This window comes from Phyllostomus discolor, chromosome 10 (assembly GCF_004126475.2).
Source record: "Phyllostomus discolor isolate MPI-MPIP mPhyDis1 chromosome 10, mPhyDis1.pri.v3, whole genome shotgun sequence".
Taxonomy (NCBI): Eukaryota; Metazoa; Chordata; class Mammalia; order Chiroptera; family Phyllostomidae; genus Phyllostomus; species Phyllostomus discolor.
In genome coordinates, this window is record NC_040912.2 from 53,616,156 (window position 1) to 53,637,093 (window position 20,938).

General features: G+C 38.7%; 1 protein-coding gene and 1 long non-coding RNA gene across 2 annotated transcripts in view; both read left to right on the forward strand.

Moving 5' to 3' along the window:
- Positions 1–20,938, forward strand: part of SUGCT (succinyl-CoA:glutarate-CoA transferase) — a 996,774-nt gene that overhangs the window by 92,556 nt on the left and 883,280 nt on the right.
- Positions 5,403–19,949, forward strand: LOC118497132. Its single transcript, XR_004899677.1, has 3 exons — positions 5,403–5,433; positions 18,746–18,752; positions 19,810–19,949. It is a non-coding gene; the product is annotated as an uncharacterized LOC118497132 (long non-coding RNA).

Here is a 20,938-nt window from a genome sequence, read left to right on the forward strand (position 1 = left end):
AGAAGGAATGGTCTAGGTTGGTGGAATGTGAGTGTGACTGAGGTTGCTTAATGAGTTCTATTTAGGGCATCTTCAACTTGGACTTTTGGTCGAGATATTTATACATGTACAAACAAACATCTTTATGTTTAAGGGCCCACATTTAGGTTAAAATTCTAGCTCTGCTGCTTCCTATTCATGTGACCTTGGACAAGGCACTTAACCTTCTAAGTCTGTTTTTATAGTTCTAGAAAAGACATAATGGTACTTAACTCATAGGGTTGTTGTGTGAATTATATAACCTCAGGAACAGAATTTAATAGAATGCCTAATACACAATAACTTAAAAAAATAAATGTTTTTATTCCAGGTATGGGTGTTTCCAATATCTTGTTTGGGCCATGGTATTGATGAGATGTGCTAGTGAGAACACAGAGAATGAGAAGAGAGGGGGCCAAATATGGACTACTGGGGAATGTCAACAGTTGAACCTAGGAAATTTAGTTGTCTGGATCTTCCCCCTCTTTCCTTCATGTACCCTAACCAAACATGTTATTCCAATTATTACTGGAGTAAGTACAGTTTAATCTTTGCCTTTTAGCCAAAGAATGTATCAAGTAAGATAATTGTTAAGTGTTTTTCCTAAGCTTATTTATTTACATTTATTTATTTTTTCAACACACATTTACTGTGATACTGGTGGACATTGTAGGTGCTGAAGATATTGCAAAGAATAATAAACCCTTGGTCTCAGCACTCATGGTGTTTACATTCCAGGAAAGACAGGTATTCATAAAAAATAAAAAATTATCACATAGTGATAAGTGCTATATAGAGAAAAAAATGATAAAATTGAAGAGCATTCCTGGGAGGTTTTTTTTTAAACTTAGTGGTCAGGGAAGACTTTTTTGAGGAGGATATCTTTAAGGTCACATATTCAATAGTAGCCAGCCATGTAAAGACTGGAGGAAAAAACACGCTAGGTAGTGCAAATGCCTTAGGATGGGAATAAGCAGTTGGGCATATTCAGAGAAGTGTAAGAAAGCCAGAAGAGCTTGAGGGAAGTGGAAAAATAGATGAGATTAGTCCAGAGAGCAGGCAGTGATCAAGTCATGAAGGACTCTGTAAGCCAGGATAAATAGTTCAGATTACCCTAGGTGACTTGGAAAGGCCCTAGAAAACTTTAGACAGGAAAGTAGTGCATTCTGATTTACATTTTAGAAAGATCAATGTGATCACAAGGGGCAAGCATGAAGTAGGGAGACCAGAAACAAGAGACTAATGAAGTAGTCTAGATGAAACATACTTTATTTTGTTTTCTTATTTTTGGGCCAAAAACCCATTACAAAGCTTTTAGTTGGTTAGAAGTCTCAAAGGTATCCTTCAGCTGATCCACTGCAAGATAATTATCCTGATAATCAAGGTGCAGTGGGCCTGGAACAGATAGATAACAAGCCAGTGATTTTCAGCTGTTTCTTAGCTAGGGTGCATGAAGGGGTTCTAAGAGTATAAGCATATGTTCAATTGCTTTTTCTAGGGGTGGAAGAGTCATAACTTATTCCCAGTTTGTCAGAGAGCACTTTGACCTCCAAAGGAGAGTATTGAGAGCTGTCAGAGATGTCATAGACATTATGAAAAACAAAAGTACTAATAGAGTTCCTGCTTTTATTAATACCATCATAAATTAAGGAGAAAAATGAAGTACAAAGTTTAGACACCAGAAGAAAAATGAGGTAAAATTAGAAAGTGGGTAGGCCAGATCATTTGGTATCCAGGACACCACTAAAAGATACCATGATCAACTGGGATTCATCCTAGGGATATAAGGATGATACAAATTTGCAAATAAATAATGTAATACATCACAATAAACAAAGGGAAAGACAAAATTCACATTATCATATCAATAGATGTGGAAAAAGCATTTGATAAGGTACAGCAACAATTTATGGTAAAACACTCAGTAAAGTGGGAGTGGAGGGAGCATACCTCAACATAATAAAGGCCATATATGAAAGACCTACAGCCAACATCATAGTCAACGGACAAATTAAAAGCTTTCTCACTAAGATCAAGTATGAGACAAGGTGTGTTCACCACTCCTATTCATCATAGTATTGGAAGTCCTAGTGACAATGATCAAACAAGAAAAAGAAATTGAAAGGCATCCAAATTGGAAAGGAGGAAGTAAAACTGTCACTGTAGATGACATGATAGTGTACACACAAAGCCTGATAGACTCCACCACAAACTACTTGACCTAATAAATGAATTGGGCAAAACAGCAGGATGCAAAGTCAATATTGAGAAATCAAAGTCATTTTTGTACACCATCAGGAAAATATCAGAATCAGAAATAAGGAAAAAAATCCCACTTGATATAGCAACAAGAAAATAAAGTATCTGGGAATAAACCTTCCCAAGGAGGTTAAAAACCTGTACTCAGAAAACTACACAACACTGAAGAAAGAATTAAGGAAGACACAAAACAAATGGAAGCATATACCATGTTTCATGGATTGGAATAATTAACATTATTCAAAATGTCCATACTACCTAAAGCAATTATAGATTCAAATACAATCCCTATTAAAGTTACAATGACGTATTTCACAAATATAGAACAAACATTTCAGAAATTTATATGGAACCATAAAAGACTCTGAATAGCTGCAGCAATTTTGAGAAAGAGGAACAAAGTATGAGGGATCACAATACCTGATATCAAACTATATTACAAGTCCACTGTAATCAAAACAGTCTGGTACTGGTATAAGAACAGACACATATATCAATGAGCAGAATATAGAACCTAGAAATAAGCCATGTCTCTATAGTCAATTAATATTTGACAAAGGGAAGCAGAAGCATAAAATGGAATAAAAATAGCCTCTTCAACAAATGGTGTTGGGAGATCTGGACAGCTATATGTAAAAAAAATGAAGCTAGACAACCAACTTACACCATACACAAAAATAAACTCAAGATGAATAAAAGATTTAAATATAGTTGTGACACCATAACAGTTGTAGAGGAGAGCATAGGCAGGAAAATCTCACACATTCCATGCAGCAATATTTTTACTGATATGTCTCCTAGAACAAGGGGTATATAGGAAAGAATAAACAAATTGGGCCTATCAAAAGCTTTTATTTTAATAATAAAAAAATTAAAAGCTTTTGCATGGCTAAAGAAAAACACCAGTGAAATGCAAAGGGAACTAACAGTATGGCAAAACACATTTGCCAGTGATACCTCGGAGAAGGATCAAATTGTTTGGGGCTCTCTGGGCTTCCTGGAAGTCTATTTCATTTGCCAGATTTGGGGATTTCTCCTTCATTATTTTTTCATATAAGTTTTCAATTTCTTGCTGTTCCTCTTCTCCTTTTGGCATCCCTATGATTTGATGTTGGAATGTTTAAAGTTGTCCTAGAGGTTCATAAGCTTCTCCTCATTTTTTGAACTCTTGTTTCTTCATTCTGTTCTGGTTGAATGTTTATTTCTTCCTTCTGCTCCAAATTGGTTGATTTGAGTACCAGTTCCTTCCTTCACTGTTGGTTCCCTATTTTTATTTTGTTTCAATTTTCATAGGCTCACTTTTTCCTGTATTTTTATGACCCTAGTCAGCCGTTTCTATGAGTATCCTGATTACCAATGTTTTGAACTCTACATCTAAAACATTGTCTATCTCTTATCACTAGTTGTTTTTCTGTAGTTTTGATCTGTTTATTTCATTTGGGGCCGTATTTCTTTGTGTTAGCGTACTGTTACATTGTAAGGTGTGGAATCTTAGGTATTCTCCAGGTTGGGGTAATAAATGTCACTGCATTGTGGCACTGTATATAGTGGGAGGGGTCAGAGAAGGAACAATGCTGTTTGCTTGGCTCTCAGCTGGGTTTTAGTCACTTCCCCTGGTACCTAGAAGCAAATTGGGCCCTTCTGGTGCTGATTCCCAGGTACATGGGTTTGTGTATGTTCTAGGACCTCTTTGGTCTTTCCAATGAAGTCCTCTGTGAGGCTGTGAGTTTCTCCCGCTGTGCAACCCTCACGGGTTTTCACCACTAGAGGTTTTGAGATTTTATTTCCCTGTGCTGGAACCCTGGGTTGCAGTCTTTCTTGTTCCCTAGTTTTTCATCCCAGTTTATGTGCACACAAATGTGGGACCTCTAGCCTCCAATTTGCCATGTGTCCTCTCTGCCCCAACTGCCTGTCTCCGCCCCCCCTGTTGGTCTGGATGAATGTTTCTTCTTTAACTTCTTGGTTGTAGGGCTTCCATACAGTTCGATTTTCTGGCAGTTCTGATTTTTGTTTTTAAATTTGTTGTTGTCCTTCTTTTTGTTGTGTGAGGAGGCAAAGTGTATCTGTGTATGCCTCTTTCTTGGCCAGAAGACCTATGTGAGAATTTTTATGGTAAAACTTAAAGTTGAGACATGTTGTGAAACCTTATATGCCATCAAAAATGAAAAAAATAATTTAATCTTGAACTATTTTAATTTCTTTATTGCAAGCGATAAGTTTATCTGGGGACATTGTTTTACATAATACCAACTTTTTTTCTTGACTTACTGAAGAATAATTGACAAAGCTGTAGATGTGTACACACACACATACACATACACACAAACATATGTATATATTAGGTGAGTGGTTTAGGAATCCATCTGTATCAGTGTACCAGTTAGTGTTGTGAGTGGCTGTGTTTGGTTTTAGTGAGCTTTTTTTGAAGACTCTTTGAACATGTTTGCCTATTTCATGATGGGTGATTTATGAGTGTACCTGCCCATACTGTGCTGGGTGTTCATCAGTTTTTGACCAAAATGACATGACTCCCATGCCTCACCCTTCCTATTTACCCCATGTCTCCCTGAGTGACTTTTTTTTTGTTTCCCCAGATGAAAAAAGTTCTCAAAGGAAAATGTTTTGCCAATTGGAAAGGTAAAACAAACAACACAAAGAGCTAAAAGATCAGAATTGATGAGTTCAAAAACTGCTTTTTTCTCCTTATTTTTATTTTATTTCTGTTTTGTTTTATGTTATTTATTTTATTTTATTTTTTATTGTTGTTCAAGTACAATTGTCTCTATTTCCCCCCCCACCACTCCTACCACCCCACCCATCCCCATCTTCCAACCTCAATCCTATCCCCCTTTGCCTCTGTCCATGTGTCGTTTATACATGTTCCTTGACTACCCTTCTCCTTTCCCCCCCATTAACCCCTCCCACCCCCTCTCTGGTTACTGTCCATTTGTTCTTTATTTCAATGTCATTTTATATTTTGTTTGCTTGTTTGTTTTGGTGATTAGGTTCCATATGGTATTTGTCTTTCACCACCTGGTTTGTTTTACTTAGCATAATGCTCTCCAGATTCATCCATACTGTCACAAAGATTAGAAGCTCCTTTCTTTCTGCTATGTAGTATTCCATTTGAACAGTGGAAGAAAGGTCTCAATAGGTGTATTGCATCAAATGGGGATTACTTTGAAGATGACTGAAGTTTAAACATGTAAACACAGTATTTTTTATAAATGAATTCTGTTTTTTTGGGATCCCCTCTGCACATATATATTTTTTCCAAGCTAAATCAGCTTTATAAATCTGTGTGTGTGTGTGTGTGTGTGTGCGTGCACAAGCACATACTTCAGGCTTGAGTCACTACCTGGTGGATCTGATGAGGAATTAATTTCTGCTTCTTGTTTCAACTGTAGATTCATCATGGGCTGATGAACACCAGGGAGAGGTTATCCATCAGAGCCTCCTCAATTCTGTGTCACTCGTATAGTTCTCAAGCTCCAGTTGAAGGTTGTGACATAGCAGCTGAGCTTTCTCTGCTGGTCCCCAGGGAACTCCCTCTACAGGAAGAAATCTGAGTTCTCCCACTGGCAGGTTGGGAGACTCTGGGGGTCCCTCACTGTCTGTGTTCTCCTCTGTGGATTACACATATGGGTTCTTGCCATTCTCTGGTAAGGGGGCTGCCTTTGTTCTTTCTGCCCAGCCACCCTTCTTGGCTATTCCTCAGTGTCTGCAGAATCTTCTGCTGCATTGTCCTGTTCTTCTGACTACTCATCCTCAGTGTGCATATCTTCCTGGGACCCTGGTCAGGCTGGTTTGGTCTCTTCTGAGGTTGGAGGTATCTGGAGTGAGCTGGATCCAGTTGTCTGAGGAGGCTTGGTTTTGGTCTGGTGACACTTCTGGGGAATCTTGGGACTTCATTCCTGCTGTTCTCAGGCATCCTCATCTGTCTCCCCATCCTTGCTGCTGGAGTCTGGCCCTGTCCTGAGGTACCTCTGTGGCTGCAGCTGCCACTCATGAGGTGACAGTCTAGCATCCACTCTGTGTACAATGTGACCTCTGAGACCTAAGACCTGGCTGTGCTTCTGGGCCTTGGAAAAGGCACAGATAAGGTGGGTGCTGTCTGGAGTCCAGTCTGTCCAGTACTTGACCCTCAGCTCTAGGGCCTTGTTCCAGAGATCCCGGAAGAGGGGTTTTTGGAAGCCACTTAGCACCACCACCACAACACCCTTAAGGATCTTCCCCAGCTCCTGTGGGCCAGCTCCAGGTCTCTATATTTTTAAAGTGTACAACATGATAATTTGGCGTGCTTATATATGTGTGTGTATAAGGGGGGGAAGGGATTAAAATGCTTAATATATACTCTAAGCAAGTTTCAAGTACATAATTCCATATTATTAATTAGAGTTGCCATGCTGTACATTAGATCCTGAGATGTTATTCATCTGAAAACTGAAAGTTGGTACTCTTTGACCAACCTCTCCCCATTTTTCCAGCCCCTGGCAAACACCATTTTACTTTCTGTTTCTATGAGATTAACTCTTGTTTATTTGTTGTTTTAGATTCCACTTGTAAGTGGTACCATGTGGTATGTGCCTTTCTCTGGTTTATTTCACTTAGTGTAATGCCTTTCAAGTTCATCCATGTTGTTGCAAATGACAATATTTCCTTCTTTTTTATGGTAGAATAATATTTCACTATATATGCATGTAAACATTTTCTATGTCCATTCATCCATTGAGAGACACTTAGGTTGTTTCCATACCTTTTTTATTGTGAATAATGCTGCAGTGAACATGGAAGTACAGATATCTTTTTGACATATTGATTTTATTTCATTTTGATATACACTCAGAAATAGGATTACTGGATAATATTATAGTTCTATTTTTTTATTTTCTCAGAAACTGCCATATTGTTTTCTGTAATAGCTGTACCATTTTACATTTCCTTCAACAATGTTCAAGGGTTTCCTTTTTTCCAAAACCTTGCCTACATTTGTTATCTCTTATTTTTGATAACAGCCATCCCAATAGGTGTGTGGTGATAGTGTACTGTGGTTTCTATTTTCATTTTCCTGAAGAGTAGTGAAGTCGAGCACTTGTTTTCATATACTTAAGGCCCACTTTATGTGTTCTTTAAAAAATATCTATTCATGTCCTTTTTAATCAGATTATTTGTCATTTTGTTATTGAATTGTATGCGTTCTTATATTTTGCATATTAACCCTTTGTTATATATATGATTTGCAAATATTTTTCCCATTCTATAGGTTGCTTTTTTTGCCTTTCAACAGAAATTTATTTTTCGTTTTTTGCCATTTTATCACTTTCTATATTTCACAGTTAACATATAGTACTATGCTAGTTTCAGGTGTACATCCTAGTGACCAGATACCACATAACTCATCAAGTGATCATCCCAATAAATCCTGCACCCATTTGAATGGCACCCAAGAATACCATTGACTATAATCCTTATGCTGTACTCCACATCCCTGTGACCATTCCATAACAACCAATTTGTGCTTAATCTGCTCACACCCTTTATTCATCCCCATAACCCCCTCCCATCTGATAATCATCAAAATGTTCTCTGTATCTATGAGTCTGTTTCTGTTATGCTTGTTAGTTTATTTTGTTTTTTAGATCCAATTATTGATAGATCTATACTTATTGCCATTTTATTGTTCATATTTTTGATCTTATAGAAGAGCCTTTAACATTTCATATAATACAGGTTTGATGATGGAGAACTCTTTTAGCCTTTTCTTTTCTGGGAAGCTCTTTATTTGTCCTCTGGTTCTAAATGATAGCTTTGCTGGGTAGAGTAATTTTGGTTGTAGGTACTTGCTTTTCATCACTTTGAATATTTCTTGCCTTTCCATTCTGGCCTGTAAAGTTCTGTTAAGAAATCAGGTGACAGTCTTATGGGAGCTCCCTTGTAGGTAACTAACAGTTTTTCTCTTGCTGTTCTTAAGATTATACCTTTGTCTTTAACCTTTTGCTCTTTAATTATGTGTCTTGGTTTGGGCCTTTTTGGGTTCATCTTGTTTGGGACTCTGTACTTGGACTTGTATTCACTTTTCCTTCACCAGGTTAGGGAAGTTTTCTGTCATTATTTTTTATAATAGGTTTTCAGTTTCTTTTTCTCTCCCTTCTTCTCCTGGTATCCCATATGATGTGAGTGTTAGAGTGCTTAAAGTTATCTCAGAGGCTTCTTATATTATCTTACTTTTTTTGGATTCTTTTTTCTTTTCACTGTTCTGATTGGGTGTTTTGGGGTTTTTTTGCTTCCTTACATTCCAAATCTCTGATTTGATTCTTGACTTCATCTACTCTACTGTTGATTCCCTGTTAATTATTCTTCATTTTAGTTAGTGTATCCTTCATTTCTGACTGGTTCTTTTTTATGGTTTTTATGTCCTTTTTCATGCTATTGAAGTTCTAAGTTTTCTGAGCACCCTTGTAACCATTGTTTTAAACTCTGTTCTGCTAATTTGCTTGCCTCCATTTCATTTAGTTTTTTTTCCTACAGATTTCTCCTGTTCTTTCATTTGGGACCTGTTCTTTTTGTCTTCCCATTCTGGCTGCTTCCCTAAGTTTGTTTTTATATATTAGATAAAGCTGCTATGCCTTCCAGATGGTATACTGTCCTTGTATAATAGGTGTCTTTAGAGCGCATTGGCACAGATGTCCCAGTCACCTGACTTGGGTGCTGCAGGTGAACCCCTGTGTGGGCTGTGTGCACTGTCCTGTTGTAGTTGAGCCTTGATTGCTGTTGGTGACAGTGGGAGGGGTGACCCCCAGGCTGAACGGCTATGAGGACTTGATGTGACTATAGCAGAGAAGCTGCTTTGCAGTAGCTGAACCTATGGAGCAGGACTTGCTTATGTGGGGCTTTGGTGCTTACTAAGTCCACTCCTTGAGTGTGTTGCTCTTGGAGGTAGTAGGGTGTGCATCTGTCTTATGGGCATTGGCTCTGGGGCCTCCTAGGAGGTACAAGGTCAGCCACTGCCTGTGCCCTTTCTGGGACCACCTGGTATGAGCTACAGAGTGATCCGCGGATGGCTGCTACTTGTGCTGGGTATGAAAGTACCCAGGAGAGACCAAGCTGCAAACCAAGCTTAGCTGCCACTATTGCTGGGCCAGGCGTGACTTAGTGAGAAATATGCAACACATCAAGGCCAGATTTTGCTTGTTTGCAATTTATGAATCTTTGAGAGATTTTAGGACAATCTACAGCAGGAGCCAAGACAGGTAGTTTGAGTGGAAAAGCTACTGGGAATAACGTGAGTTATTTGCATAACATTGATATTTGCATATGGCCTGCAAATTGGGTGGGGCTGGGTCTCAGGAAATGACCAGGGTGAGGTGAACTATATGAGATTGGTTGATGGAAACTCAGACATGGTATGCACATGCCAGCACTATTGTGGGGTGGGAGTCTCGGAAAAGGAATAATTGCCTCAGCATGCACTTCTGTCTGACAGAAAGTTGCCCCTCCAGCTCTTTCCCTGATGCCAGACAGTTTAGTTCCTTTCCATGTGTCCCTGGTGTCTTTTGAGCTTCTGTCCTAGCACTGGAGCTCTGAGGGAGTGAGTCTGAGTAAGTTTGTGTGGGCCCTTTAACAGGAACTGCCTGGGACTCCAGAGGCCTTCATCTCACCCAGTTACACTCCCTGCTGGTTTTTATAGCCAGAAGTTATAAGGGCTTTTCTTCCTGGCACTGCAACCCTGAGTTGGTGGGCCTGTTGTGGGGCAGGGACCCCTCACTTCTCAGAGGGTACATCTGGATCTGAGATTACCCCTCCTGATTTTTATGCGACCCACGCAGGTGTGGCACCAGCCACTTCTGTGTTTCTGCCCCTCCTACAAGTCTTAATTTAATGGCTTCTTTAAATTCCTAGCTGTAGGACTTCCATTGAACTAGATTTCAGGTAGTTCTGAATGATAGTTACTCTGTAGTGCAGTTGTAATTTTGATGTGGTTGTAGGATTCAAGGACTACATTTTACCTATGGTACTATTTTGATCAGAAGTCTAGGTCACCTTTTCATTTTGTTGATTGTTTCTGTTTCTGTGCAGGTTTTTAGTTTGATATGATGCCATTAGTCTATTTTTACTTTTGTTGCCGGTGCTTTGGTGTTATATCCAAGAAATTATTGCCAAGGCTAATCTGAAGAAGCTTTTCCCCTATGTTTTCTTTTAGGAATTTTAGTTTCATATATCACATTTATGTCTTTATTTCATTTTGAGTTGATATTTGCATATGGTGTAAGATAAGGATCCAGTTGCATTCTTTTGCATGTAGATATCTTGTTTTCCTAGCACCATTTTTTGAAGAGATTGTCCATTCACCATGTGTGTTCTTTGCACTCTTAGCAAGAATTGGTAATTATATTATATGTGGATTAATTTCTGGGTTTCCTTTTATGTTCTATAGATTTATATGTCTGTTTTTATGCCAGTGTCATAAACTATTTTGATTACTGTAGCTCTTTAATGTGTTTTGAAATCAGAAAGTGTGATGTCTCCTTTGCTCAGAGTAGCTATGGGAATTTTGAATTTTTTTGTGATTCCATATGAATTTTAGGATAATTTTTCTATTTCTCTAAATAGTACAGTTGGGATTTTGATAGAGATTTGATTGGATTTGTAGATCACTTAGGGTAGTATGGACATATTAACAATGTTAATTCGTCTAATCAAAAAATATGGGGTAACTTTCCATTTATTTGTGTCTTCTTTAGTTCCTTTCATCAATGTATTATAGTTGTCAGTGTACAAGTCTTTAATTTTCTTGATATTTCTAAGTATTTTATTGTTTTTGATAGTATGTAGATAAACTTGCTTCTTAATTTCTCTCTCAGATAGTTCATTGTGATTGTATAGAAATACAACTTATTTTTGTATGTTGATTTTTGTATCCTCAAACTTTTCTGAATTTGTTTATTGGTTCTAAGTTTTTGGTGTAATATTTAGGACTTTCTGTATAAAAGATGATGTCTTCTGCAGAGACAGTTTTACCTCTTACTTTCATTTATTTTTCCTTGCCTATTATCTCTGTCATGTACTTCCAGTACTATGTTGAATAAGAGTGGTGGTGAAAGTAGACACTGTTTTCTTGTTCCTGATCTTAGATGAAAAGTTTCTTTTGAGCCTTCCATCATTAAGTATGATGTTAGCTGTGGATTTATTATATATGGTCTTCATTATGTTGATATGTGTTCTATTTTCACTTAGCTGAGAGATTTTATCATAAATGGATGCTGGATTTTGTCATGCTTTTTTTGCATCTATTGATATGATCCTATGATTTTTATTCTTTATTGTTTATGCAGTGTATCATGTTGATTGATTTGTGGATATTGTACCAACAAGCATTCCAGGAATAAATCTCACTTGATCATGGTATATAATCTTTTTAATGTAGTGCTGGATTTAGTTTGGTAATATTTTTTGAGGATTTTTACATCTATGCTTATCAGGGATATTAGTCACAACTTTCTTTTTTCATAATGTTCTTTTTTGGTTTTGGTATTAGGATAATGCTGGGTTCCTAAAATGGGTTTGGACTTGTTCCCTCTTCTTCTATTTTTTGGAAGAGTTTAAAAAAGTTTGATATTAATTTTATTTTAATATTTGGTAAGTTTCACTAGTGAAGCTACTTGGTCCTGGACTTTTTTTTTTTAATTTTACTTATTTATTTTTAGAGAGGGAAGGGAGGGAGAAAGAGAGAAAGAGAGAAACATCAATGTGCGATTGCTGGGGGTCATGGCCTGCAACCCAGGTACGTACACTGACTGGGGATTGAACCTGCGACACTGGTTCGCAGCCCACGCTCAATTGACTGAGCTACGCCAGCCAGGGCTGGTCCTGGACTTTTGTTTAATGGGAGGTTTTTGATTACTGATCCAATCTTATTATTTTTATTTGGTCTGTTCAGATTTTCTCCTTCTTTATGATTAAGTCTTGGTAGGTTTCTGTTTCTAGGAATTCTAGTTTGTCCAATTTGTTGGTGTATAATTATTCATAGTAAGTCTCTGTGGATTCTTTGTATTTCTGTGGCATCAGTTGTAACATCTTTTTCATTTCTAATTTTATTTATTTGAATCATCTCTTCTTTTTAGGTGAGTCTTGCTAAAGTTTTGCTGTCTTTATTTTTTTTTTAAATGAGGAACATAAATGTATAACCCATGGACACAGGCAACAGTATGGTTATGGCCATAGGGAAGGGGAAACAAGGGCTTGGAAGAGGGGACATCTGTAATAGTGTTAATAAAATAAAGGGGAAAAAGACCCAAGAGGAACCAGGGAACCTGCTAGGGACCTCTGCAGCGATGCAGGTAAGAGATGATGGTGATCTGAACAGGGTGCTGGCCAAGGGTTATGGAGAGAGAACATTTTAATGCATTGTCCTTCCCTCTAATTTAGACTGTTAGGTGAGATATGATGACATTAGTGATAGTGAAAGGAAAGACAGATGCAAGATATGCAGTGAAAGTAAAACTGATAGGAAAAAATAAGCTGTTAGCTTCATTGATTTTTTTTATATTATTGTTTTAATTTCTATTTCATGTATTTCTACTCTGATCTTTATTTTTTTCCTTCCTTCTAAATTCAGGCCCTGTTTGTTCTTTTTCTGGTTTCTTGAGATATAACATTAGGTTGTTTATTTGAGATGTTTCTTGATTCTTGATGTAGGAAATTATCACCATGAACTTCCCCTTAGAATTTCCTTTGCTGTGTTCCATAAGTTTTGGTAGATTTTATTTCCATTTCATTTGTCTCAAGGTATTTTTTGATTTCTGTTTTGATTTTTTCTTTGACCCATTGGTTGGTTGATCTCTACATATTTGTAAATGGTTTTTCTACATTTATTTTTAATCTTTTTCAATTACAGTTTACATTCAGTATTATTTTGTATTGGTTTCAGGTGTACAGCATAGTGGTTAGACAATTATATACTTTACGAAGTAATCCCTCAATATTTCAGGTACCCACGTGGCACCATACATAGTTATTACAATATTATTGACTATATTCCCTATACTGTACTATACATTTTGTGACTATTTTGTAACTACCAATTTGTACTTATCCCTTCACTTTAGTTTTCTTATAATTAATTTCTAGTTTTATACTATTGTTGTCAGGAAATACGCTTGATATGATTTCAGTCTTCTTAAATTTATTGATTTGCTTTGGGGCCTGAAATATGATTTATCCTGGAGAATGTTCCATGTGTGCTTGAGAAGAATGTGTACTTTACTACTGTTGGATGGAATGTTCTATGAATATCTGCTAAATCCATCTGATAAATGTGTAGTTTAAGTACAATATTTTCTTTCTTTTTTTAAACATTTTTAAGGTTTTATTTATTTTTAGAGAGAGGGGAAAGGAGGGAGAAAGGGAAGGAGAGAAACATCAGTGTGTGGTTGCCTCTCACATGGCCCCCACTGGGGACCTGGCCCACAACCCAGGCATGTGCCCTGACTGGAAATTGAACCTGTGACCCTTTGGTTTGCAGTCTGAGATCAATCCACTGAGCTATACCAACCAGGGCCAATATTTTCTCACTGATTTTCTGTCTTGATGATGTAGTCATTATTAAAAGTAAGATATTATAGTCCCCTACTCTTATTGTATTACTGCCTATTTTTCCCTTCAGGTCTGTTAATACTTGCTTTATGTATTTAGGTGCTTCTATGTTGCATGCATAAATATTTAAGTGTTATATCCTCTTGTTACATTGACCCTTTATCATTATATAATTACTGTTTTCGTCCTAACGTATATTTTATCTGATATAAGTATAGTTAGCTCTGTTTTCTTTTGGTTGCCATTTGCATGGAATATATATTTTTTACCACTTCATTTTCAGTCTGTGTCCTTAAAGCTTAAGTACAACTATTGTAGGCAGCATATACTTGGGTCTTGTTTGTTTTATCTATTCAGACATTTCACTGTTTTTTTGATGGGAGAATTTAGTTCATTTACATTTAAAGTAATTATTGATAGGTATGGACTTATTATTACCATTTTAAAATTATTTTCTCATTGTTTTTAAATTTATTTACTCCTTTCTTTCTTGATTTTCTGTAGTTCTATGCTTAGATTTCTGTCTCTTTATGTTTGTGTACCTACTATAAGTTTTTGTGTTACCATGAGCTGAGATAAAGTATCTTATACTTAGAACACTCTTAAAGTGATAACACCCTAGCTTTAAATGCATGTAAAAATTCTACATTTTAAAATTCTACATCATTTTATGTTTTTGATGTCATGATTCATACCTTTTTAAATATTGTGTACCTATTAACAAGTTATTGTTGTTATAGGTAGTCTTAATACTTCCGCCCTTTAACCTTGACACTAGAGTTATCAGTGACTTACCCACCACCATTACAATATTATTCTAAATTTAACAACATATTTAATTTATCGGTGAGTTTAAGCTTTCATAAGTTTTAATGTTACTAATTAGCCTCCTTTCATTTAAGCTTGAGGAACTCTCTTTTACATATCTTGTAGAGTTGGTCTAATGGTGATACACTCCTTTCAAAATTGTGATACACAATTTTCAATGTTTGTTGGGGAAATTCTTTATTTCTCCTTCAATTCTGAAGGACAGTTTTGTTGAGTAGAGTATTCTTGGCTTGCAGTTTTCTTCAGTATTTTGAACAGGTCATTGCACTTTCTTCTGGCCTACAGTGTTATTGTAAAAAGTACTGATAGTCTTATGAAGCTTCCCTCATATGTAATAATTTCTTTTCTCTTGCTGCCTTTTTTGAAGATTTTTTGCCAACTTTTTTAAAAGGATATTTTACTGCTTATGCTACTACTGTTTTCCCAATTTCTCCCCCTTTATGCCCCCTCACCCTGCACCCCACAACCCTCCAACATTCCACCCCCACCCTGTAGCTCATGTCCATGGGCTGTACATATAAGTTCTTTGAGTTCTCTGTTTCCTATACCATTTTTGATCTCTCTCCTTCTATTTTGTGCCTACCAATTATGCTTCTTCTTCCCTGTAACTTTCCTCCCTATTTCTCCCTTCCCCCTCCCCACTGAAAACACTCCATGTGATGCAAATTTCTGTGATTCTGTTCCTGTTCTAGATGTTTGCTTAGTTTTTGTTTTTGTTATTTGTCTTTTCTTTTAGGTTCATTTGTTGATAGTTGTGAGTTTGCTGTCATTTTACTGTTCATATTTTTTATCTTCCTTTTCTTTTTTTTTAAAGATTTTATTTATTTTTAGAGAGGGAAGGGAGGAAGGGAGGGAGAGAGAGAGAGAGAGAGAGAGAGAGAGAGAGAGAGAGAGAGAGAGAGAGAGAGAGAGGGAGAGAGAGAGAGAGAGAAACATCAATGTGCGGTTGCTGGGGGTTATGGCCTGCAACCCAGGCATGTACCCTGGCTGGGAATCGAACCTGGGACACTTTGGTTCCCAGCCTGCACTCAGTCCACTGAGCTACGCCAGCCAGGGCTTATCTTCCTTTTCTTAGATAAGTCCCTTTAACATTTCATATAATAATGACTTGGGGATGATGAACTCCTTTAATTTGACCTTATTTGGGAAGCACTTTATCTGCCCTTCTATTCTAAATGGAAAGCTTTGCCAGATAGAGTAATCTTGGATGTAGGTTCTTGACTTTCATGACTTCAAATACTTCTTTCCAGCTTTTTTTTGCTTGTAAGGTTTCTTTTGAGAAATCAGCTGACAGTCTTATGGGAACTCCTTTGTAGGTAACTGTCTCCTTTCCTCTTGCTGCTTTTAAGAGTCTCTCTTTATCTTTAATCTTGGGTGCCTTAATGATGATGTGCCTTGGTGGGTTCCTCTTTGTGTACAACTTCTTTGGGACTCTCTGGGGCTTCCTGGACTTCCTGAAAGTCTATTTCCTTCATGAGATTGGGGAAGTTTTCCTTCATTATTTGTTCAAATAAGTTTTCGATTTCTTGCTGTTGTTCTTCTCCTTCTGGCATCCCTATAATTCGAACGGATTATTGGAACGTTTCAGGTTTTCCCAGAGATTCCTCAGCCTCTCTTTACTTTTTTTGAATTCTTGTTTCTTCATTCTGTTCTGGTTGGATGTTTGTTTCCCTTTTGTTCCAATTTGTTGGTTTGAGTCCTGGTTTCCTGAATATTTTGCTTTATTTCACTTTGGGTATCTTTCGTTTCCTCTTTCATTTTGCAACCAAGCTCAATCAGTTCTGTGAGCATTTTGATTACCAGGGCTTTCAATTCTCCATCAGATAGGTTGGCTGTCTCCTCCTTGCTTAGCTCTCTTTCTGAAGCTTTGGTTTGTTATTTAATTTGGGCCATATGTCTTTTTCTCGGCACACCCGTTAAGTTGTAAGGGGGCGGAACCTTAGGTATTCACCCAGGCAGGGCAACCCTCCTTGCTTCATTGCAGAGCTGCTTGTGGGGAAGGGGCAAGAGAGGGGAAAATGCAGCTCCCCTGCTCATCTCTAGCCCATTTTTCAATGAACTCTCGTGTGAGACTGGAAGTTTCTCCCACCGTGGTAACTGCTGTAGTCCACAGCAAGCTCTTGAGTCTCAGTTTCCCATTCAGCCAGCCCTGCCTGGGCAGTGCGCTGCTTCGCTGCACGTTCTTACTGGTCTGCCTGTTCTGGTTGACTGCTTATTTAATTCTGTAGTTGTCAGAGCTCCATGCATCTGCTTTTCTGGCACTTCTGCTTATTTATTGATTTTAGATTGGTTGTTATCGTGCTTTTGGTTGTACAAGGAAGTGAAGGGTTTCTACCTACTTTTCCATTTAGCTGGAACTCTTTCTTTGTATTATAAATCCCACAGAGACTCTCCTGCTCTCTTACTCCATTTTGCCTTCCCCAACTCCTGATCAGTTGAGTGAAGAATTTTCACTGTCTTCTCTCTCTCTCTTTTTCCTACTCTCTCAACCTGGGCTTTACCTCCTAATAATATTAGTTTGCTTCCCCCATCTTCTCAAAATAATTTCTCTTTACTGTAGATATCTTATATAACTTTTTGCTTTTCTGCAATATTCTTATTCCTGTTCCACCTTTATTACACCTCATTCAGCTGTCATTGCTATTGACTTTGCTGTAGTTTTTCTGTAATTTTTCTCTCACTGGTCTAGTACCTTTTCAATTTTACTTCAGACCTCATATCATACTCTTCCCTTTTCTTACCCCACTATCCCATTGCCCTTTCATATATTACTTACATTTTGAATTTTGTTCTCTCCCTTTCTTTCCGTGGTTCTATCCCAACTCTTATCAATTCTCCTCCCTCTTACCACTAAATAATATTTCCCCTCTTTTAGTCATCTCATATTCCCTTTGACATAGCTTATAATACGTACAATCACTCTTCACCTTTATTAATCTTTGTTCAGTTGTAGTTGAGACTACTGATTGCTGCAGTACTTTTTGCTCTCATGTTTGCTCATTTGTTACTACTGCTTCTTTAACCAACACCTGTATGTTGGGAACCTCCCTGCCTGGTTTCAGAAGCTGTAACCCCACCATGGCTAAGGCTGAGTGAGAGACCTGGGGACCATAAGCCACTAAGGAAACAAAGCTTATCTCCCTGGCAAGGGTGCCCCCTTTTATTTCACCCTGCTTGGCCCAGGCGGATGACTGGTTAGCTAATGACGGGTAAGATTTCTCAAGGGAGGGATGACCTAAGACAGGCATGGAAATGAAGGAGCCTTCAGAGGGGGTAATGAACCCTCACCCCTTGGCTTTGACATAGCCTGAGTCTTCATTCTGAAAGAAGTCTCCTAATCTCTTGGCTGCCTTACCTCCCCTACCTGACTTAAGCCTGAAACAATGCAGGAGGGCCCTGCAGCTCTGGGCAGGAACAGGCGGTTCCCTGGGGCTATCAGGCCTAAGAAAGAATGCATAAAATCCTGTGAAACCTGCTTTGCTAAGAAAATCCTCAATTTAAATGATAAGTGTCAAAGCATGAAATGCATTTGTTTCCCAAAGTTTTATAGCCCTTTAGGTAACTGACTCTGACCCAGAATAAGACTCATAGTTCTTTTTATTTTATCTATTGTTTGAACTTTACTGCCTGACAATGATTGATGAGCTTTACCTGTATTCCTGTGAAAACTGAACCCAATAAAAACCCACTGAGGAAAAGGTTCCTGGCCCTTCTCCTTTGAGAGTTCAGAAACCTTTCCTCCCCAAGCAGATCATGTCTTGGTAGACTTATTCTCATCCACAGTGTAAGGGGGTTCTGTGGGCAAAGCTCCCCCACACCTGCACAACAGCATTTGAGGCAAGGTGGGACAAACTGTTTGCTGTGAGAGAGAGGAAAGATGGTGGAGGAGTGTCTGGAAGTCACACTAACCTACTCCCAGGACCAATATGGAACTACAACTAAATTGTGGACAAATCACTCAGAACAAACAACTGAACAAAGTGAGAGAGAAGCCTTATGATCTTGGACAGAGAGAAGAATCAGCTTCAGCACAACCTGTCTGGTTAAGGAATGCAGTGGAGACTCGGGAAAGCTGGCTGGGTGCCCACAGACAGCAGCACCAGAGGAATAAATAAACAGCCTGTTAGATCCCCTTGAAAAGAGTGGGGTCTAAACCTTAAGCTGGGATCCCTAGCCTGGAGCACCAGAGCCTGAAAAACTATACAAATAACACCCCAGTGAAAATCAGCAGGGTTGCTCTCCACCAAAAATGGCTGTCTGGAGATGCAAAGAGCCATTTAAGGGGCCAACGCACAAATTTTCATTTGTAGCCACTTACCCAGGGCTCTAGCAAAGGCGAGAGTAGAGTAGGCTAGAGACACCTGAGGAGAGACTGGGGACAAATGATTTAGGGAGAAAGTTGAGAGAGTAGCCATCAGGATCCCAGTGCTGAGACATTCCTTATTTGGCGGCAGTCATCATGCTCAGGCAGACCACACCTCTCCAAGCAGCAGTGGCCTGAGGGGAAAAAACAGCCCTGTCCACAGGAGACTCTGCCCTGGGTTGGTGGTGCTTGGTCCAACTGCAGAGTGCAGAGTGATTAGATTAGCAACTGAAAGAGATAGCCACAGATCGTAGGTCCCTGGCAAAGGTGGGGCAAAGTGGACTAGGGGCCCTTGAGAAGAGACTGGGGATGGAGGCTTTGGGGAGAGAACTGAGAGAGCCACTGCCAGGATCCCGATGCTGAGTCATCACCCCTACAACAACAGCTATCCTGCTAAGGCAGACCACTCCCCTTGGAGAAGCAGCAGCCTGAGGGGAAATAATAGCCCAAACCCTAGGAGGAATTCTACCCAACCCTATGGGGCTTAAGACTCACTGCTGAGTGGAGAGTAACTAGATTAACAACTAAAGGAGAGAGACACAGACAGTAGATCCCTAGTAGTCTCAGAGAAGAATGGTTAAGGTGACATGGGGTCAACAACTGACATCACCAAAGGTGGATCCAGAAAGAGAAAACAGTGGTAAATACTAGAGCACAGGTGGAAAACGCAAGGCCCACAGGCTGAATCCAGCCCTCTACCCTGATTTATCTCACCCGGCACCTTGTTTCTACCCAACAGCACCACCAAGATTTCACTTAACTGTTAAGGAGTAGTTAATTTATACAGCCCTAAAATTACATTCAGACCATTGAAGGCAACCGTGATGCTGATGTGGCCACTGGTGAAAATGAGTTTGACATCCCTGTATTAGAAGCTACCCAGACGAAATCCACTGTGGTCTACTTCATTGTAAGCAATATTTTCTTTCATCCTGAGAGCCAACATAAATGGCAAAAAGGGCATCGAAAGAGAATCAAGTTCAGGAAGTCAAGGAGACTGCACCATTGAATCTTACAGTTCTCCTACCATGGAAGTTCACACAAATATGGAAATAAAGAAGATGTGTTAAGGGAATAGCAGGTCAACATGAAACATAATACCATCTTTATAACAGGGATACCAGAAAAAGAAGAAAAAGAGCAAGGGATAGAAAACCTAGTTGAACAAGTGATGATGGAAAACTTCCCTAATTTGATGAGACAAAAAGTCACACAAATACAGGAAACACAGAGAGTCCCAATCAAGAGGAACCCAAGGAGGCCCACCTCAAGACACATCATAATTAAAATGGCAAAATTTCAAGACAAAGAGAGAATCTTAAAGGCAGCAAGGGAGAAGAAGGAAGTAACATACAAGGGGGCCCCAATAAGGCTAACAGCTGACTTCTCAATGGAAACACTCCAAGCCAGAAGAGAATGGCAAGAAATAATCCAAGTAATGAGCACCAGAGGCCTGCAACCACGACTACTTTACCCAGCAAGGCTCTCAATTAAGATAGAAGGCCAAATAAGAAGCTTCTTAGACAAAACAAGTCTAAAAGAATACACCTCCACTAAACCAGCTCTGCAAGAGATGCTGAAGGGACTGCTTTAAGGAAAGGAAGGAAAAGAGAGAGTGAGAGAGGATCACACGTACATAAAAGGCAATGAATAAGTACCTATCAATAATAACCTTAAACGTAAATGGATTAAACGCGCCAATCAAAAGACATAGAATAGCTGATTGGATAAGAAAACATGACCCACACATATGCTGTCTACAAGAGACCCACCTCAGGATAAAAGATCTGCACAGGTTGATAGTGAAGGGCTGGAAACAAATTTTCCAAGCAAATGGACAGGAAAAAAAAGCCGGGGTGGCAATACTCATATCTGACA